Raw genomic sequence first — 18,557 nt, 5'->3', positions numbered from 1 at the left:
AGGTATGACTGTAATTGGGACAGACAAATGAGCCAAACACCATCTGAAAGAGAACATCTCAACACATCTCAGCCTTAAAATTAATACAGAATGCACTGATTCACTTAGGTTGAACCTATCCAATGTTCTAGGCTTGGGGAAGGTAACAACCATTTGCGTGTGTAAGATCTCAAGGTAAATATGCTTTCATTGCCAGCTTCAAGTCAATGCACAATGCATACAATTTTCTATGGTGCCACTTTTATGCATAAAACATGTAGATGACACATTATGCACATTCTGGAGCATAATCCCTGATCCCTCATACCCCTGCTTGACCACCAAGGCCATTGGGAGAGTCACTGTTTGTGGTCCTCCATGGCTTGGCTCATATCCACAAGCAGCTGTGTGTTCAGTATTGTGGGCACAATGTTGTGCAACTCCTTTCCAGTTGAAGTAAGAGAAGCACTTAAAGGTAAAGGGACCCCTGACCATTAGGTCCAGTCGTGACCGACTCTGGGGTTGCGGCGCTCATCTTGCTTTATTGGCCGAGGGAGCCGGTGTACATCTTCCGGGTCATGTGGCCAGCATGACTAAGCCGCTTCTGGTGAACCAGAGCAGCGCACGGAAATGCCGTTTACCTTCCTGCAGGAGCGGTACCTATTTATCTACTTGCACTTTGACGTGCTTTTGAACTGCTAGGTTGGCAGGAGCAGGGACCGAGCAACGGGAGCTCACCCCATCGTGGGGATTCGAACCCCCGACTTTCTGATCAGCAAGTCCTAGACTCTGTGGTTTAACCCACAGTGCCACTGAAGACTTAAAATAAAATTTAAAAACCCTGCAAACTTTTTAATGGAATCCTGACATTACTGCATGGGTGGACTAGATTATCCTTGGGGTCCCTTCCAACTCTTTCATTTACAGGTTTAACTCATTTTTAATCCTATACACTTTTAATCCTATACATTTTTAATCTCCTGTACACTGAATAGAGACAGCTATGATGAAGCAGTATACAATGGGTAAAATGAATTGCTTTCAATAAATTAATAAACGCAAAACAAAGTGTTGTTTCTCCTTGGAACTCCATCAGCGGATTCTAAGCACACAGGACCTGCGGTCAGAGAAAGGCAACCCCGTTCCACACTCCCTGTCAGAGTTATGTGAGGTTGGTGTGTTGTGATAGGATGCTGAGATTATGATATAGATTGCTGTACTTCATGCGCTCTCCTGGTGAAGTGGCCTGAGAGATTATTGCTACAGGGGGAGGTGCCAGGTACTGGCAGGTCTTCAAGGAGTGTGTGGCAAAGGCAGGGCAGTGATGATACAGGCAAAGGGGGCAGTGATTTATGGGGTTCTGTGCCACCCATGAGGCAGCAGCCAGGGCTGGAGGAAGGGAGAGAGTTTTAGTAGTTGGAGACGGGGGAGGAGGTGCAGGAAGTGTCAGAAGAAGAGGAAGAGACTGATCTTGAGAGGGGCAGGCTGGTAGAATCCCCTCTATCCCCTTCATTGCTGTCTCTAAGGTCCAGGAGAAAAACCCCTTTCTAACACTCAAGGCCTACCCAGAAAATAAAAGATAAGCATGGCTCTTGCTTCAAAATAATTGCTTTCATCCAAATGCAAATCAACCAAAAGTCATATGACTGGTTGACTAAGATTTCTTCAAGCAGGTGACACGGGGCATTCTTTTGTTTTGAATATGATGCATCAGAACCGGCACTATCTTATAAGTGAAATTCCCTTTTGTGTAGGAAGTGAATGAAGAATGAATTCCTGTTCTCAGTTGCTATTGCCTATGGTCATTTTAAGTGCTCATATAAAAAGTAAATATTCCTTTTTTAAAATCGTTGCCCGTTGAATTGGGGGAAGCTTTTTAAATGCATCAAAAGATTATTAAAACTGGTAAGTTTAATGGTTCATTAAATGTTAGAGCCCTAAGTGTTTCTTTCAGTTTCGAAATTCTTAACAATGTACAGCCTTCTAATGTGTGTGTGTGTGTGTGTGTGTGTGTGTGTGTGTGTGTGTGTGCGTTTTAAGGAGTGTATTTTTATTTGTTTCAAGAAGTTCTAACCTGATTTTCCTTATACTGTAAAGCACTTTCAAAGCAACTTGCAAAAAAGGACATGTGTGCATCACATTTTACGTACACTGCATGCAATTTCTATACAGGGCTAGTGCTCTATGCAGGTGCATCAATACAGATCTATTAGTGGTGGATTTATTCTGCTTTAGATCCTTCTGCAAAGATTCCTCCATGCCACCACATTACTGTATTCCTATCTGGATGGGCTGTACAGTGGTGCCCCGCAAGACAAATGCCTCGCAAGACGAAAAACTCGCTAGACGAAAGGGTTTTGCGGTTTTTGAGCTGCTTCGCAAGACAAATTTCCCTATGGGCTTGCTTCACAAGACGAAAACGTCTTGCGTTTTTTGCAAGTTTGTTTCCTTTTTCTTAACACCGTTAATACAGTTGTGACTTGACTTCGAGGAGCAACTCATAGAACGTGGTGTGGTAGCCTTTCTTGAGGTTTTTGGGGATTTTTGAAGCTTTTCCAAAACTTTTCTGACACCGTGCTTCGCAAGACGAAAAATTCGCTAGACGAAAAAACTCGCGGAACGAATTAATTTCGTCTTGCGAGGCACCACTGTAGTACAATGAAAATGGGACAAGAAAGGCCCAGAACACGGGATGTCAGCAGAAAGCTATGGGATATGAAGCATCTCGTCCTCTGTCGTCCCCTTCTCCTTGTCCCCCTCCTCCTTGTGCCTACTTTTTCAATAAATATTATTGAAAGCGGGATCACATGTGAAGGCTCCAGTAGCATCATGGCCACAAATCATCATGTGTGTAATAAGAAGGACTGATGGACTTTGATGGACTTATTAACATTTAGTTTGCCAATTAATCTAAAATTGCATACTTTGTAATCCTGCTTTTCTGACTTGTTTGTAAGAGAGAGATGGGGGGGAGCAGGCTTACCTGGCAATGGCAGCAGGAATGATAATTTGAGCACTGCTGAGCAGCTTAGTCTGCCCACCATTTTAATTTCTCACAGCGTCCTGGAGAAATGCCCAGCCTAGCACTGCTCAGAGTACCAGGTTTTTTTTTTACTGTTTTGTTAAACAGGTGTCAGCAACCTTTTTCAGCCGTGGGCCAGTCCACCGTCCCTCAGACCATGTGGTGGGCCGGACTATATTTTGAAGGGAAAAAATGAACGAATTCCTATGCCCCACAAATAACCCAGAGATGCATTTTAAATAGAAGCACACATTCTACTCATGTAAAAACATGCTGATTCCCGTACTGTCCGCAGCCTGGATTGAGAAGGCGACTGGGCCACAATGGACCCCTGGGCCTTAAGTTGCCTACCCCTGTGTTAAAGAGTGGCCCGCACCAAGTGTCAGTGGGTTCTGCTGGAGTACTGAGCCCCTAGCAGTTGCCCAAAGGTGCTGTAGGACACAGCCTGAAAGGCTTCCAGAATTTGAACCCATTCTTTACTCTGGTGTAGCTATACTGTGCATTCCAAACAAAACAACGACTGTATGGAGAAAGGGTTACAAAATAGTAGACAGACATAGTTACAAACCTCTATATGCAACTATGACATGTACTAGTAATATACCACTATGCAGATCCAATTCTTAAATCTGCCCTCAATAATAATCCCTTGACCAGCAAACACCTCAAAGACATGGAGTATGAATCAATCTGTTGCCTAGGTAAACTTTTCCCTTTACCCAGGATGCATACTAAGTCAGACCACTGCTCCATATACATCAATATAGTCTACGCTAACTACATTGCAGCTGTCCAGGTTTTTAAGTGTTTCCCAGCCCTACGCATCCAGCTGGGCTTGAGTGCAGATGGAAGGAAGCTTTAACCGTGTCCATCACTTTGCTTAGGGCATTGGTGGCCATACTTGGCCCTCCAGCTGTTTTGGGACTACAATTCCCATCACCCCTGGCCACTGGCCCTGTTAGCTAGGGATGATTGGAGTTGTAGTCCAAAAACAGCTGGAAGGCCAAGTTTGGCCACCACTGGCTTAGGGAAATACCTTAATTTGCTTTATTTTTGAGGTAGCACATAAGGTTTCATGTACTACAGCTCAATTCATTAGGCACAAGAAGTATTATTCTCACCTGGGGGATTATATATCTGGGAGGAGGAGAAATGCATGCGCACACAAAGTTTAGAGGGGGGGGAATGCAAACAGAGCAGCCAAAAGGCCATGGAATGCAGAGGTACAGTCTGAGATTTCTATGCAAAACAACAGTGTATACAAGATAAGGGCAGGATATCTTGTGTACATTTCAGTTTTGCATGGAGATGTGAGAAACTGTCTTTTGACATCTCAGTCTTTTGACCTCAACCTCTCTCTCAGTGTGTGTGTGTGTGTGTGTGTGTGTGTGTCAACTCAGTATAACATTTCATGTACTGGATGATAAAGTGGACTCTAGCTGGCCCATGGAAGTTTATGGCACAATCTTTCAAGCCACCACAAGCCCTTTTGTGCATACGACTTGTATGTTTATTCTTCTGGAATTAAATTATTGTTTTATTCTCATGGACCACCTGAAAGCATATCAGAAATTACACATGTAATAACCAGGTACAAGTAGAAAGGCAAGTCCCATGAGCATTGCCTCCCTCAAATCCCTAAATCCAGAGATCAGCTGAAGCCCTGTTACCTCCTCCAAATTTGGATGAATTAGCAATTTAGAAGATATTCTTGGCTTCTTCAACCTTTCACTGGTTCTCAGCAATTTCTCTGCTTCCACTACTATGGGTCTCTTCCCCACTCTTTTTATCATAAAAGAAGACTCACCAAGGTCACAAAGCAGAGAATTCTATGCAGGTTTTCCCCCAAGGAAATTCCAGCACTCATCACCTCAGAATGAGAACTTCATCTAGAGCAATAGGGCAAGGCAAGCCTAAGCCCTGCATAAAAGACAGGGAGAATTGGAAACCCATCGAGTTTTAAAATAGCCCTGCTGGCTCTGCTTGGCTTCACCCTATGTAACGTTCATCAGCTTCTGCTTTCACTCTGACTCATTCACAGGATGGGCGGGGAAAGAGAACAGGACGTCTGAAGGAAGGAGAATGTAAACCAGCAGTGAAGCCACATGGAACACTAACAGAAACACCTTATGCATGTCTGCTTGGAAGAAAGTCTCACTCAGACTTCAATGCTAGTAGGCATGTTTAGACTTTTAGCCTAAGTCTGCAGTCTTATGCTCTTAATGAATTGAGGAGGGTTTACTTTCTGTACTGCACAAGAATTGGGGATCACAGTGCACAACAGTTCACAGGGTTAGCCACTAGCCAAAGGGACATTTTGTAATGTATTCCACTTATAGAAGCAGGGCACAAGATTCTCAGAAATACCACTGGAGGAAATGTGCAGCCAGAATTATCCTACCCTTGAATTTAGATGGGCACAGAAGGGCAATCTTTCATTTAAGAAATTAAATAACAAAATGATTTTCCCCCCTCTGCCGTCTTTAGATTGGGGGGGGGGCAATTTCATACCATCAAAACAAATTTACACAGTCCACCTAGAGTTACCTGCAGATCATACAGAAACTTAGAGGGAAGGACAGTTACAGTGGTACCTCCGGTTACAAACTTAATTTGTTCTGAAGGTCCGTTCTTAAGCCGAAACCGTTCTTAACATGAGGTGCACTTTCGCTAATGGTGCCTCCTGCTGCTGCTGCGCTCCAGTGCATGACTTCTGCTTGCATCCCGGGGCAAAGTTTGCAACCAGGAGCATCTACTTCCGGGATAGCGGAGCTCGTTACCAGAAGCATTCGTAAGGAGGACAGTACGTAACACGAGGTTCCACTGTATTGTCAAAGCATTACTTCAATAATTGTATGTATTTGTGCAACATTTCTACAATGAAAATAGGGACATCCTACCATACCCTCCAACATTTCTCCATTGAAAGTAGGGACATCCTAAGCAAAACCAGGACATTCCAGGATCAAATCAGAAACCAGGACGGCTTCTCTAAATCAGGGACGTCCCTGGAAAATAGGGAAATTGGAGTGTCTGCAGTGGATTTTCCCAGAGAAAACAGTGGAACAAAAGAAAAACCTATCAGACCCATGCCTGAAAACCAAGAGACAAACAGAAGTGAGGATGAGCCCTCAGAGTTTGCTCTCCAAACCACATCTGGGCCTTGTGATTACTCACACAATTTACCAGGCCACAACAGTGTGCCATGAAAGAGCCTAAAGTGTGCCTTGAAAAATTAAGCTGCACAAAAAGAAAGGAATGGGTTAAAGTGACACCTGAACATACACCCACACACAAGGGAAGAAGGAGTGGGCATTCGCTAACAGAATGACAAACCTTCACATCCTGATGTGAATCACCACAGAAACAGTTAGTGAAATGCCAGAGTACCAAGTCATAAGTACAAGGCCAGGGCTATGAGGCCTGTGGCCCTGCGCCCGCAGTCTCGGGGGACCCACTAGCATTATAGACCAACTTCCAAAATGTCGTGTCCATGGCTGTTCTTACAGCATAGTATTTGTTTCTGCTGTACAGTGGTACCTCAGGTTAAGAACTTAATTCATTCTGGAGGCCCGTTCTTAACCTGAAACTGTTCTTAACTGGGGCCTCCCGCTGCCGCCGCACGATTTCTGTTCTCATCCTGAAGCAAAGTTCTTAACCTGAGGTACTATTTCTGGGGTTAGTGGAGTCTGTAACCTGAAGCGTCTGTAAGGTACCACTGTACCTTAACACATGCTCTCCTTTCTCATCACTGAGTGTCCAAATGCACAAAACGTTTGAGAGAGAGAAAATTTCAGCATTTTCCACTCAGAGCCCACTGAGTAGCTGAGCAGCATTCAAGACTCTTTTAAATAAATTATTTTATATTTAGTTTATAAAATATTTTGGGTTATGCACACACACACATGTAGGCCTCCCCTATGCAGATGTCCCAAGTATGGACACCTGAGGGACCAGTTAATTGTGTGACAATGGGTGGGCCAGCAGTGTGACTCCATAGCCTCTTGTACTATCCTGGTGAGACCCCTCCATGTAATAAACAGGTGAAGGGGGATTAAGAGTAATTTGCTTCAAGTGCAGAATATGATGATCCACTAATACTTGTAGTATTTCCCCACGTTTGTGTATAACATAATTTGCTTTACTGTGCATATGTGCACATATCATGTGTTTTTGAGTTCAGAATAGGCCCAGCTTTCACGTTACGGTAATCCATGGTAAGCAATAAACCATGGCTTACTGTGAACAAGCAGCATGTTAGTGCATAGTGCTCAATTGCTCTTTTTTGAACGACCCTGCCTGGGCCTGGAACTAGAAGAAACAAACCATGAGGTTTGGGCTTATTGTTACTTGCATGTGAACCAATGCTAGTGATCTGTTTGTTCCAAGCAAAATACGAGCAGTAAGGCAACAGCAAACCTTAGCTTCTCACTCATGGTTTGTTGGGGAAGCAGCAAACCACAAGCACTGATTTGCGTGTAATGCCAAGCTTCATAGTTTGTTTCTTCCAGCTCCAGGAACAGTGGAGCAAAGTGGGAGCGATTGGGCAGCATGCACTAGTAAGTACTGCAGCTCATCATGGTAAGATACAAACCATGGTTTCCTCTATAATGAAAACTAAGCCAAATGCTAAATGTATTTTTTCGCTCTATGAGACGCACTTTTTCCCTCCTAAAAAGTAAGGGGAAATGTGTGTGCATCTTATAAAGCGAATGCAGGCTGCGCCGGTATCGCTGAAGTCAGAACAGCAAGAGGGAGAGCTGCGCAGCAATCCCTCTTGCTGTTCTGGCTTCAGGGATAGCCGTGCAAAGGCTCTTCCACAACATTTGATTTAGAATATATTTTTTCTTGTTTTCCTCCTCTAAAAACTAGTTGCATCTTATGGTTGGGTGAGTCTTATAGAGCGAAAAATACGGTAACTAGTGTGTTGTTGAAATTGATCTTGTACTACTACTTACATCTCAGGAAGTGGAGCAGACTGACGATGCAAGTTCAAAACAAATAAATACTGTTTTTAGATTATCATTGATTTAAATTGCTTTTTGAATGTTTTAAATAGCAGTTTTGATTGCAAATTTTATCCGTGTATTCTTTTGTAAACTACTTTGTAGTTTGTTTGTTACAAATAAGTGGTACATAAATTTTATGAAATGAAATCAAAGGTTTGCATTCAAAAGAGGATGTGAAGTTTGCAAACTCCGATATTCTTCAGTAGACTCTAGCTTTTCCAGTTGGTGAGAGCCTCTTTAGTATCATGCAGAATTCAGTGCCTCAGCGCAATGCCTTGGAAAGTTTCAAAACAATTAGAAATGCCTGATGGGATGCCAGTCAACTATCCTGTTTAACATACCATTATTCATGAGCACACAAAAATCAATACAACACCACAGAAGGTACTTTGATGAAGCAGCATAATAATCCTTAAATCGCTCACTGGCTTCCTTAGAATACTTATACAGGCATAACAGAAGTATGTGACTTAACTAACTGTGACATTTAATTGACTATTTATTTAGTGATTTGCATTCGAATATGAAGCTTTAAGCAATTACGACATTTTACTAGCAACTGCTCCCTCTTTTCCCCCTCATATATATCAAAAAACTAAACTGCTGGTAGTGGACTTGCCAGGATATTAAAAGGGTTTTACAGCCTATATTCCCATGCTTTCCCTGCTGGTTGCTTTTGTGACTTTTAAATTCTGCTGGGGGGATCTCTCTTGCTGGAGAGTGTGTTTAGCCCTGAACTTTGGATCTAGGGATCCAGCCAATTATTTTGTTAATTTTGTTTATTTTTGCTAATTTCCTCCCACAAGTGATCTACAGTTGTACCTTGGAAGTCAAACGGAATCCATTCCGAAAGTCTGTTTGACTTCCAAAACATTCAGAAACCAAAGTGCGGCTTCTGATTGGTTGCAGGAAGCTCTTGCAGCCAATCGGAAGCCATGGAAGCTCTGTTGGACGTTCTGCTTCCAAAGAATGTTTGCAAACCAGAACACTCACGTCCAGGCTTGCGGCATTCGGGAGCCAAAACGTCGAAGTACCAAGGTGTTCAGGATCCAAGGTACGACCATATATCTTTATCTATATCATCTATATAGATATAGATATATAGATATTTTCTCCCTGCAACTGCATGGATGGATGCACCATTCTATGACTACTGGAGCTGGAAGAACCTATGCAGCACTAATCTCCGCCTCCATTACTGTGCCAATATCTGGTCACTGGCATCATATAGGGAGGCAGTAAGGATGTTCTGTCCTGGGTCCTGTGCAAGTCTGGGAAATACACATCATCTGAATGGCCTGAACTTCCCCACTGATAGCCACTTCAAAGTCCAGTTCCATCAACAACAACAGAATTGGCACTGACTGGGATAACCACACTAATCATGGGTAAAGCTCTACTCATTGCCTAGATCTAACTAAGTTTGTGAATAGGTTGCCTGAACCTCATTGCAATCTGTGTTGGGGTCACAGAGGACCAGACAACAGCATCTAATACTACTGTCCTTGCCCATTCAGTCTCAGAATGCTGAGCAGAAAACGACAGAAGGAGACTTTTACCCACACTGAACACACTAGAAGCCTCTGCAGAATCAGCAGTCCTGGCAGAAGCCACCTTCAGACCTCCCTTTGCTCAACACAAGAAGGTCTGGAACACAGAAAGCAGTGCTGAGGTAGATGGGGACATTTGGCATGCACAGCCCTGTGTCCCCAACAGAGGTGGATATTTCCTGTTCGGATGTTCGGACATAACACCTGAGCAGTGGTGCACAAAACATTCAGCTTGTGGCAAATGAAACAGAGCAGCCAAGTAGATATCAGTAAATGTAAAGATACCCAACCAATAGCTGGGCTATTCACCAGAGGTGAATTTGCCCCAGGGACTTCAAGGTGAGAGAAACATGCCTTGCTTGTTCTGAACCCTTTGGCTCCAAACTGCCTCATGGGATCCACATGCCTCATAGAATATTTACCATATTTAAAATACCAGTAGCAAAGGGGACAAAATGATTGCTGTCTGTTTTACTATAGGCACAAGTCACCTCACAAAAGGATGCTAACAATTTGCCAAAGGCAACATCAGAAAGACATAGAGAATACCATGGATGGTGGAGGAGGAACTGTCCTATTGACCAACCTTCCTTCTTCCAGAGCTGCTGCTCTTTTTGTATGCTTTTCATGTGCCTGATGCTTCCCCACTAAGATAGCATTGCACTGTAATGGGCTCAGCTGAGAAACTTAATGATTCAGGCTCCAGTCTTTTTCAGCAAAAACTACCGAGAAGGAAGAAAAAAAGGAGGAGGTATGATATACTTGGGATGCTGTCCTTGGAGTCTGACTCAGAAGTTGGAAATTCAAATGTTGAATGGAGGCCCAAATACTTTTCTGGGTGAAAATCCTCCTATCTATAAAGTGGTCAGTATGCAACCATGCAGCAGGAGCAGAATGCTACCCTCTTCCACTTTCTCATATTTCTTACTGAGCAGGAAGGAAACTTCTACTCACAATCACAGCTAGCAATTACCCACTCCCTACATGTCCACTGTTATAAGTTACTGCTTGACAAATGGTCACCAAATATTCACCCAGTATGTCTTGACTTCATAACCCCTTTCTTGCCATTCTGTAATACAGGCTAATATCTCCTCCCCCCACACACCTCCCATCCCAAATAGAAAGGTATGGTTTATTGAATGATGATCACAGAAAGACTTGTAGCAAAAGCAGAGGCTAAAGCACAGCTGCCCCAAATGCCAACCCACTACCCAAATCACTCTCTCATCTTTCCTTCCTTCCTGAGAACCTCATGCCCCAGAGCTATAGAAACTTTTCCAAACTCTTCTTGCTGTGGCTTAGACAGCACACCTGCTTTGGAGGAAACTGAGGCTGGGCCTCAACCCTCCTCCTAGCAAGAAAGGCTGTGTTTACAATCAGGGCTTTATGACACCATGACCTCCAATGTTTGCCAGGCAAAAACTGGGTACACTTTATTTTACGCTGGCTAAAAAAGTGGCTCATTTTAAAAAAAAATCTATCTACACCAGAACCCTCTTCTGTTGTAATTAAAGTCTTTAAAAGTAATAATAATAAAAACTTAGTTTTTATTTGTCCCCCATGCTGCCCAATCAAGTCAGAAAAGAAGATAGCAGGAAGTTGGTACCATTGGCACTCCTTGAGGACGGCACAGAATACAAAACACAGATCTGCCCTTGATGAGTTGCTGAGCATCCTAGCCTTAGTAACTGGAGCTTCTGGCTAACAAAGAACTAGTGTGTGCCACACTGAGCTGCATACAAAAGGCAGCTTTGCAGAACTAGGCAAGGGTTAAGGCCAGGAATTTTGACAGCAGGGAAACCATTGCCCCTCCTCAGCTTTTAGCCAGTGTCAGCTATGCCAGAATGGGGATAAGCCAATTTGCATTGCCTTGGCCACTCGGACTAGTGTTGCAGTACAAGCCTCTGGCTTATTAGGCTTGTTTCGTACCAAATGCCAAACTAGTCAAGAGTTACAATCCAGGCTCTCTTCTTTCCTAAATGCTGAGGATTTGGATCAGTTACATCAAATGCAGGAAAACCCACACACATTTCCATTCTCCTTTTGAGCACCTGTTACCAACCTTCAGACATTCATTTTCCACACACATCCTTCCACAGGAATCATTCCGAAAGTATTTCTGTGGAGGCAGACAGTATACGAAAACCAGCCCTAAAGTTATGGACACCTGATACTTTGCTTTTGATCCTCCATAGGCCGGAGAAATGATACTAAAAAGGGACTCGCCCACCCTGCTTTGTGTTTTCTGAAGGAACTATACCTCTGGCTGCCTAGTCTGGTTTTTTGAGGAGCTTTTGATTGCAAACACTTCTAGTGCTAGTGAATTGGTCTTTATGTAGTGCCAAATGGCTACTATGCAAATCCTGTCAGTTTCAGCTCTACGATGTAAAAAGTTTCATCTGCCAACTTTCTCTCCTTTACACAAGAGAGCCAGTGTAGCGTAGTAGTATCAAATCCCCACTCCACCCATGAAGCTCACTAGGTGACCTTTGGCCAGTCACTGGCTCTGAGTCTGACCTACCTCACAGGGTTGTTGTGTAGATAAAATAGGCAGGAACCATGTGTGCTGTTTTGAGATGCCTGGGGGAAAGGTGGGGTGGGAAACCCAGCCAGATGGGCGGGGTATGAGTAAAATAAAGTAAAGTAAAGTAAAATAAAATAATGTTGTTTATTATTTATTGTGTTTATGTGCCATCTTTCTTCTTAAAAGTACAAGCAGATAAATAGGCACCGCTCCGGCGGGAAGGTAAATGGTGTTTCCGTGCGCTGCTCTGGCTTGCCAGAAGTGGCTGAGTCATGCTGGCCACATGACCTGGAAGTTGTACGCCGGCTCCCTTGGCCAGTAAAGTGAGATGAGCGCCGCAACCCCAGAGTCGGTCACGACTGGACCTAATGGTCAGGGGTCCCTTTACCTTTACCTTCTTAAAGGAGCCCAAGACAGTACACAATGTATTGAAAATATTACAACAATAAGAAAACATATAAAAAGATTCAAAACAGAAACAATACAAACATAGCAGCACAAACCTAGCACTGCTATATTGGAATTATTGAATTTATAGGCTTTGGACAAAATATGATGCCACAGTTAATCAAAAACAGAAGCAAACCCTTCTCAATGCCTCATGGCTGTGTCGATGGAAGAGAGGGGAGCACATGAGCCTGGGGAGATGCTGGTTTCATTTTAAGCACACTAAACCATGACCTATCATGACATCTGAATATAAACAGCATTGGTCTAAAAAAAAAAAGGCTTTCGATAAAAGGACGTTCTTGTCCCTTGCCTCAAAGAACCTGGAAGACAAAACGCACTCATTGGGAATGCCACAAAATATAAAGCTGGTTGTTACTCACCCAACTGTTAGATGGACGGGGCACCCACAATAGGGCCTCTTCCAATGACCTCAAGGATTGGGAAGGCACATATGGGATGGGAGGAAGCGTTTGTTCAGATGTCCCTTTGGTATGACTTTCTAGAATTCAAAAAATGGAGAAAAGCATGGGAAAAACCAAGATCAGTAACTGGCAGGAAATTGTACCATGTCTTCTTCTTTTTTTAAAAAAAAGCATCTATCCCAGTCATGAAAGCCTAGGTAATGTAGAAGAGAAGCTATAGCATTGCAAATTCATCCCAGCACATTCATTCCTAATTCCACCTATTATCCAAACCATTGTAATTTTTCAGGATTCATATCACTGGTCTTAGATACAAGGTTTTAAAAAGTCGAGATCAATTGTTATAATATAATGCCAGGCAAAAAGCTGCTGGTCCCCATATGGCACTTAGCTTTGCAACCATCACTGAGAATGAATTTGTTGGATAGGTAGTAAACACAAGCATGGTACGCTAGAGGAGATTTTGTGGTTAGGGGAAATCCAGCAAGAGCAAGCCATGTATTAAAAACCCACAAATGCCGCCATAATAGTCTGCAATTCAAGAAGTCATGAGTTTGTGACACCTGACTTGAAAGTTCACTTCCCACACCGTCACCAGAGGGACTGGCTTCAGATGGCCAAATAAGGGAGCTGGCCTTTGATAAAACTGTCAAAAACATAGGAATTTGAGGTACATCAAGTCAGACCATTGGGTCCATCTGGCTCAGATCTGTCCATGCTAACTGGCAGCAAATCTCCAGGGTTCTAGGAACGAGTCTTTCCCAGCCCTAGCTAGAGACACCAGGGACATTCTGAACGTAAAGAAAATGCTCTGCCCCTGACCTATTGCCCCTTCCCCTATCAGCTGTTTACCCATCTGCAGTTTCTCCTGTCTCTAAATTTCAGATGAGGGCATTTTAAAGCTGAACAAAAAGCTGCAATCATAGCCCAAGGATTGTTTCACAGTGCCACTCACAAGGAGGCTGAAACACCCAAACAGTTTTGCACACTGAAGAGTCCTTCACAGCTGTTCAAAGAGGGCACAAAGCGCAGGCGGGTGAACATCACTGTAGGTGTAAGCAGAGAATTCATGCTGGGCAGCATGTTGCACCAGAGCAGATGACACCGCCAGTTGCAAAGTGAGGAAGATTCAACCTGGCAGTCCTGGCAGTGCCTTAGATATGAGGAGTCGTTTTCATTCACAGTTCATAAATCTAGCAGCAGACTGTACCTTCCATTACTTTAGCTCAGTTGTACGCTCAAGTTAACGGTTGTGCTTGCTCAGGGCAGTTAATGATTAATGCAGTCAAGAGCCATCCCTCAATATTTAGTAAAAAGAAAAGGTGGGGTCCTTTAGTCATTTATACAGGATAACAAGTACACATGTTCCTTTTTCCTATAGAGCATGGACTGCTAATTCCATCAGTTACTCCTATTTTGAACCTTTGGTGGGGGTGGGGGAAGGGGTGTCTGATGGCTGCAAAAAATATATTTACTAAGAGGGATAAAAACAAACTTCCAAGAGGCCAGCTACTATATATAGCACAGGCAAAACATCCAGGGGTAGGTTGGGTTACAGATCCCTCACCCTACTCAAGACGGAGGTGTTGCCAGTCTCCGTGTGTGTGTGTGTGTGTGTGTGTGTGTGTGTGTGTGTGTGTAACACAACATAACATCTACCTAAAATAAGAATTTGTACTTTAACTCTTCAAGAGGCCTCAAAGAAATCCCCTCACCTCACATTATATACATTATGCCTATAAACACGCATAGAGAGACATCTTCAGGCCCAGCACTTTTTTTGTTATGACACAGGGCACCATAATATCTCGGATTATGCCGCCCATGACACCCATTTTATGCTGGTGCCGGCAACACTTTTAACACAATGCGAGTGTCAGCACCTCCTCATGTTTTTTTAAAAAAACGAAAACCCACCACTGCTCAGGACTGGTGTGCAGACACTGTGGGGCCCTGCAAGGCGGAGAAGTTCTCTGTGCATATTATAGCCCTAACCCTGCAGAACGTAGTGCAGGCCAGGTAAGAACGTAGACCCTGCAGAATGACCTTCACCGCTCACAAAACTCTACAAGCCATGGCCCTGAGCACGTGGCAGGCCTGCACTTCCCACCAGCTGCTGGGGGTGTTAGTAGTATGGGGCAACAGGCAAAGTTAACTTAAGACTGTCAATCTCTTCCGCAACCGCAAGGTCCTACCAGCTGAGCCAAGTAAAGGGGAATGCAGCTGTGCATTCTGCCCTACCTTCAAGCTGGCAACACTGCTTGGCTCAGAGTCGGGGCTTAGCTCAGTGCTCAGCCAAGCTCCAAGTCAATCTGCAGAAGACAAACCCGCCTAGGATGCCATTGGGGGGCTGCCACAGCGCCCCAAACAAGTGCTGTCCATATAAGCTGCACTCCATTGGGACCAATGGATGCTACCTGGTCACCATTGACCCATGACAGGACCTTCCCAGTGGCCGTTCCCCCATTGCTTGAATGCCCTCCCTGGTGAGGTACACCTGTCTTCCTCATTAACAATATCCAGGAGGAAGTGAAAAACGTCATTCACCCAGGCATATGATGGCTGAAAAATACTTTTCCAGAAAACCATGAAATTAAATGTGGTGGTATGTGTATGTTTTTAATTTCCTGTAAGATCCTCTTAATTGCTTTCCATTTTTTTAATAGGTTTTTGTTTCTAACTGTATCGCTTTACTACTGTGTATTGCTTTACTGCTTTCTTTGGGAAGAAGGGCAGGACAGAAATTTAATAAATAAGAATAAGCAGCAGCAGCAGCAACTGCAGGAAAACAAATCTCTGGGAAGGATTGCCCCAGGATGAGATACTAACCTGCCCCGAGTTCTCTTGTTTGCTAGTTCCATGGGGGCACCAGGAAAAGGGAAATAGTACAGTGGGATATGCAGTGTGAGCAGAGATCCCATGTGTGTGGTTCCCTCTACCAGCCTCTTTCTGCCCTTACATTTCTAGGCAAAATAAATTGTCATCTACTGAGCTTCCAGACAGGGACAGGTCAATTCCCAGGAAGGAAGGAGCATTACTAGCCTTATTAATCCAGTTAAGCGTTTCACAATGGGCAAAATGAGGGCTTGTGGTTTTTTTCAGCAGTGCAATAGACATTTTGATTTAAAAAAATTGATAAAGTAATTTAAGGCCTTGAGCAAGAGTGATAAAAGAAGTTTAGCGCAAAACCTCTGTATTAACTTAAAACAACTCCATGATGTACATGCTGTGATTTCTGTCCTGGGATACACTCAGCATTTACTGTGTGGATATCTTGAGAGAATGGGTGCTCCCGTTGGTCAGAAAGAGCCAAGAGCCACCCCCTCAAAACTGAGGTGCTATTGTCCCCTTCCACCACCACCACGGGATCCATACCCATCTCCCAGACCACTGGGAAGCTGACCATCCCCAGCGCCTGCTCCCAGGTAGACTGCTTTGGTTTTCACCCTGTTGGAGGTCTAGGATCAAAGTTGGTCAAGGTCAGGAATTTGCTATATTGGGGGGAGGGGCAGCAGATTGCAAGGGGTTGGCTGGGGTGCAAGGAACACTGACTGGTCTGGGATCCCCAAGTCTAACAGTTAATTGGACACCCCAGTTTCCCCCTTTTCTGAGGCTGTAAGTGACCTAGAAAAAGAGGGTGGTGGCAGGAACTACCAGATAGGAAAGCAGTGCTGTGGGGCCAGCTGTATGGCCAGGAAAGGGACAAGAGAGACTTTCTTGAGCATTCCAGCTTTTCTGTACCCATCTCCTCCAAAGTCTGCAGCAATAAATGGAAATAGGTTTCTTTCCTTTGGGCAAGTTGTGCCCAGGTGAGGAGCAAATGGAAGTAGAGGTGTGGCAATAAGAAGCCATGCACTGAAATATAACAACATGCATGACAGACCACACACACACAATGTGGCTACAGATGCATAATAGGTTTTGTTTTTTTACTTATCAGATTTTAGGTGGTATGGAAAAATACAGATTAAATGTAAAAAATAAAAAAGGGAGTGAATTCTGAGGACATTGTGTGGAAAAACAGCAACTTGTGGCCATGAGCAGCATTAACTCTGCAATGAACTCCTGTCTGGAAGAACCCGTGGGTCAATAAGAAACAGTCAAACTTTTGCGCCTCCACCCAAGCCCAAAAACAAAAGAAACTCTGCAGAGCAATTGCTTCATCTCAGAGCCTAGTCCCTGCTCCCTCCAGTTCCTGTGCTTAACATTTGACAGTGATGTTTTATGAATGGAAAAATCAATTTCACCGCCGAGTCCATTTCAAAAAGAAAAAGAAAAAAATTGCCAGCGCAAATGTCCCAGGAGGGGCCCAGTAATCATTGAATGCTCCAGGAGAAGGGAGGTAGAGGGGAAAGTTTCACCTTTGCCCTTCGTTTTGTGAAACATCTTCAACACATACACAAGTCTTCAGAAAAGGAAATAGAGGACAAAGAAGTATAAACAACGGAGTGTAGCTCCCCCCGCAGCCCTCTCAACAAGTCTTTCTTCTTGGGTTTTCTTTTCTAAGTGCCACTAAGAAGCAAGTGAAGAGCACTGCATCCTGGAGGGCAGCGTTCCCAAACTTCTGCCAAGACCAACACACACACAGAGAGAGAGGCTAGCTGTGGTACTTTCAAAGGCAGCCTGCGCAAGCCCCACCAATCCTGCTGCACAGACTCAATCAAAAAGTGTAAATACTCCAGCTTTCCAAAGCAAGAAGGATGCCCAGGCAGAGGCTTGTGTGAAAAAAATACTAGGCATGCCAGCCAGGTTCACAAGTGCCTTTGGCAAAAGGATGGGCTTTTTTTCTTCTCAGGGCTTCCTCTGAGGTTGGCTTGGGATGCAGAAGTATATATAACTGGGAAAGTTTGCACTTTCTTGCAATAATGGCTTCCAGGCAATGAGGTATATGCACTCGGTTGTAGGATTACTTGTGCAGTACAAAAGTTTATATTTTGCGTAAAAAGAGGCAGGTGTTATTTTTTTTAAAAAATGGAACAGTTCTCTTTTCTTTTACATGTGAAACTGTGGGCAGTCAAATGTTCAACTGTGACCTTGACTAAACTCAGTTGGGCTGCCAAAGAACACCCTAATACTTGATATGCTGTGGACTTTATGGGTTACAGTTAAGAGTGAGGGAAACGCTGATGCAGTTGGGAGAACTGTGAGGCAAGGTCTTTTGACCAATCCCTCTCACTTTTATAACACCAGCCATTAACATCTGTTTAATAGTTTATGCTCAGCAGGTTCTTAGTCATTCTGAGGCATGTAGCTGGCAAACAGGAGTAAGTAGAGAGGATATTTTAGCAGTGGATTTTTAATATTTTTTGTTTTTATGACACAGTAAAAATAAACCCTGAAGCTTCGTAACAGTGCACAGCATAAAGTTTAAGTGACAACAATACTGCTTGATGAATGGTTATTCCATTCTCTAGCAGCAGTACTTCAGGGTAAAATGGAGCTATAAACACCATGGGAAACACAGCTATCATATAAGCCAAGTCTGTGCCTCTCACATCTGGCCTGGCCAGGATACAGTTCCAAATCAATGGCTTTCCCAACTGTTGACTATCACAATCCAAGGCTCTTCTTACAGTTGCAAGTTTGAAGTACTCTTTT

General features: G+C 43.7%; 1 protein-coding gene across 3 annotated transcripts in view; it reads right to left on the bottom strand.

Annotated features, from left to right (window-relative positions):
- Positions 1 to 18,557, bottom strand: part of TFEB (transcription factor EB) — a 70,107-nt gene that overhangs the window by 16,779 nt on the left and 34,771 nt on the right. For all 3 annotated transcript variants that reach the window (XM_081195848.1, XM_081195849.1, XM_081195850.1), the window contains exon 2: positions 12,918 to 13,036. The gene's annotated coding sequence lies outside the window, so the exon portion shown is untranslated. The remainder of the gene's footprint in view (positions 1 to 12,917; positions 13,037 to 18,557) is intronic.

This window comes from Podarcis bocagei, assembly GCF_964188305.1.
Source record: "Podarcis bocagei genome assembly, chromosome: 5".
In the NCBI taxonomy this organism is placed as follows: domain Eukaryota; kingdom Metazoa; phylum Chordata; class Lepidosauria; order Squamata; family Lacertidae; genus Podarcis; species Podarcis bocagei.
Note: the sequence above shows the minus strand (reverse complement) of the source record. Positions and strands in the feature narration are given on the sequence as shown.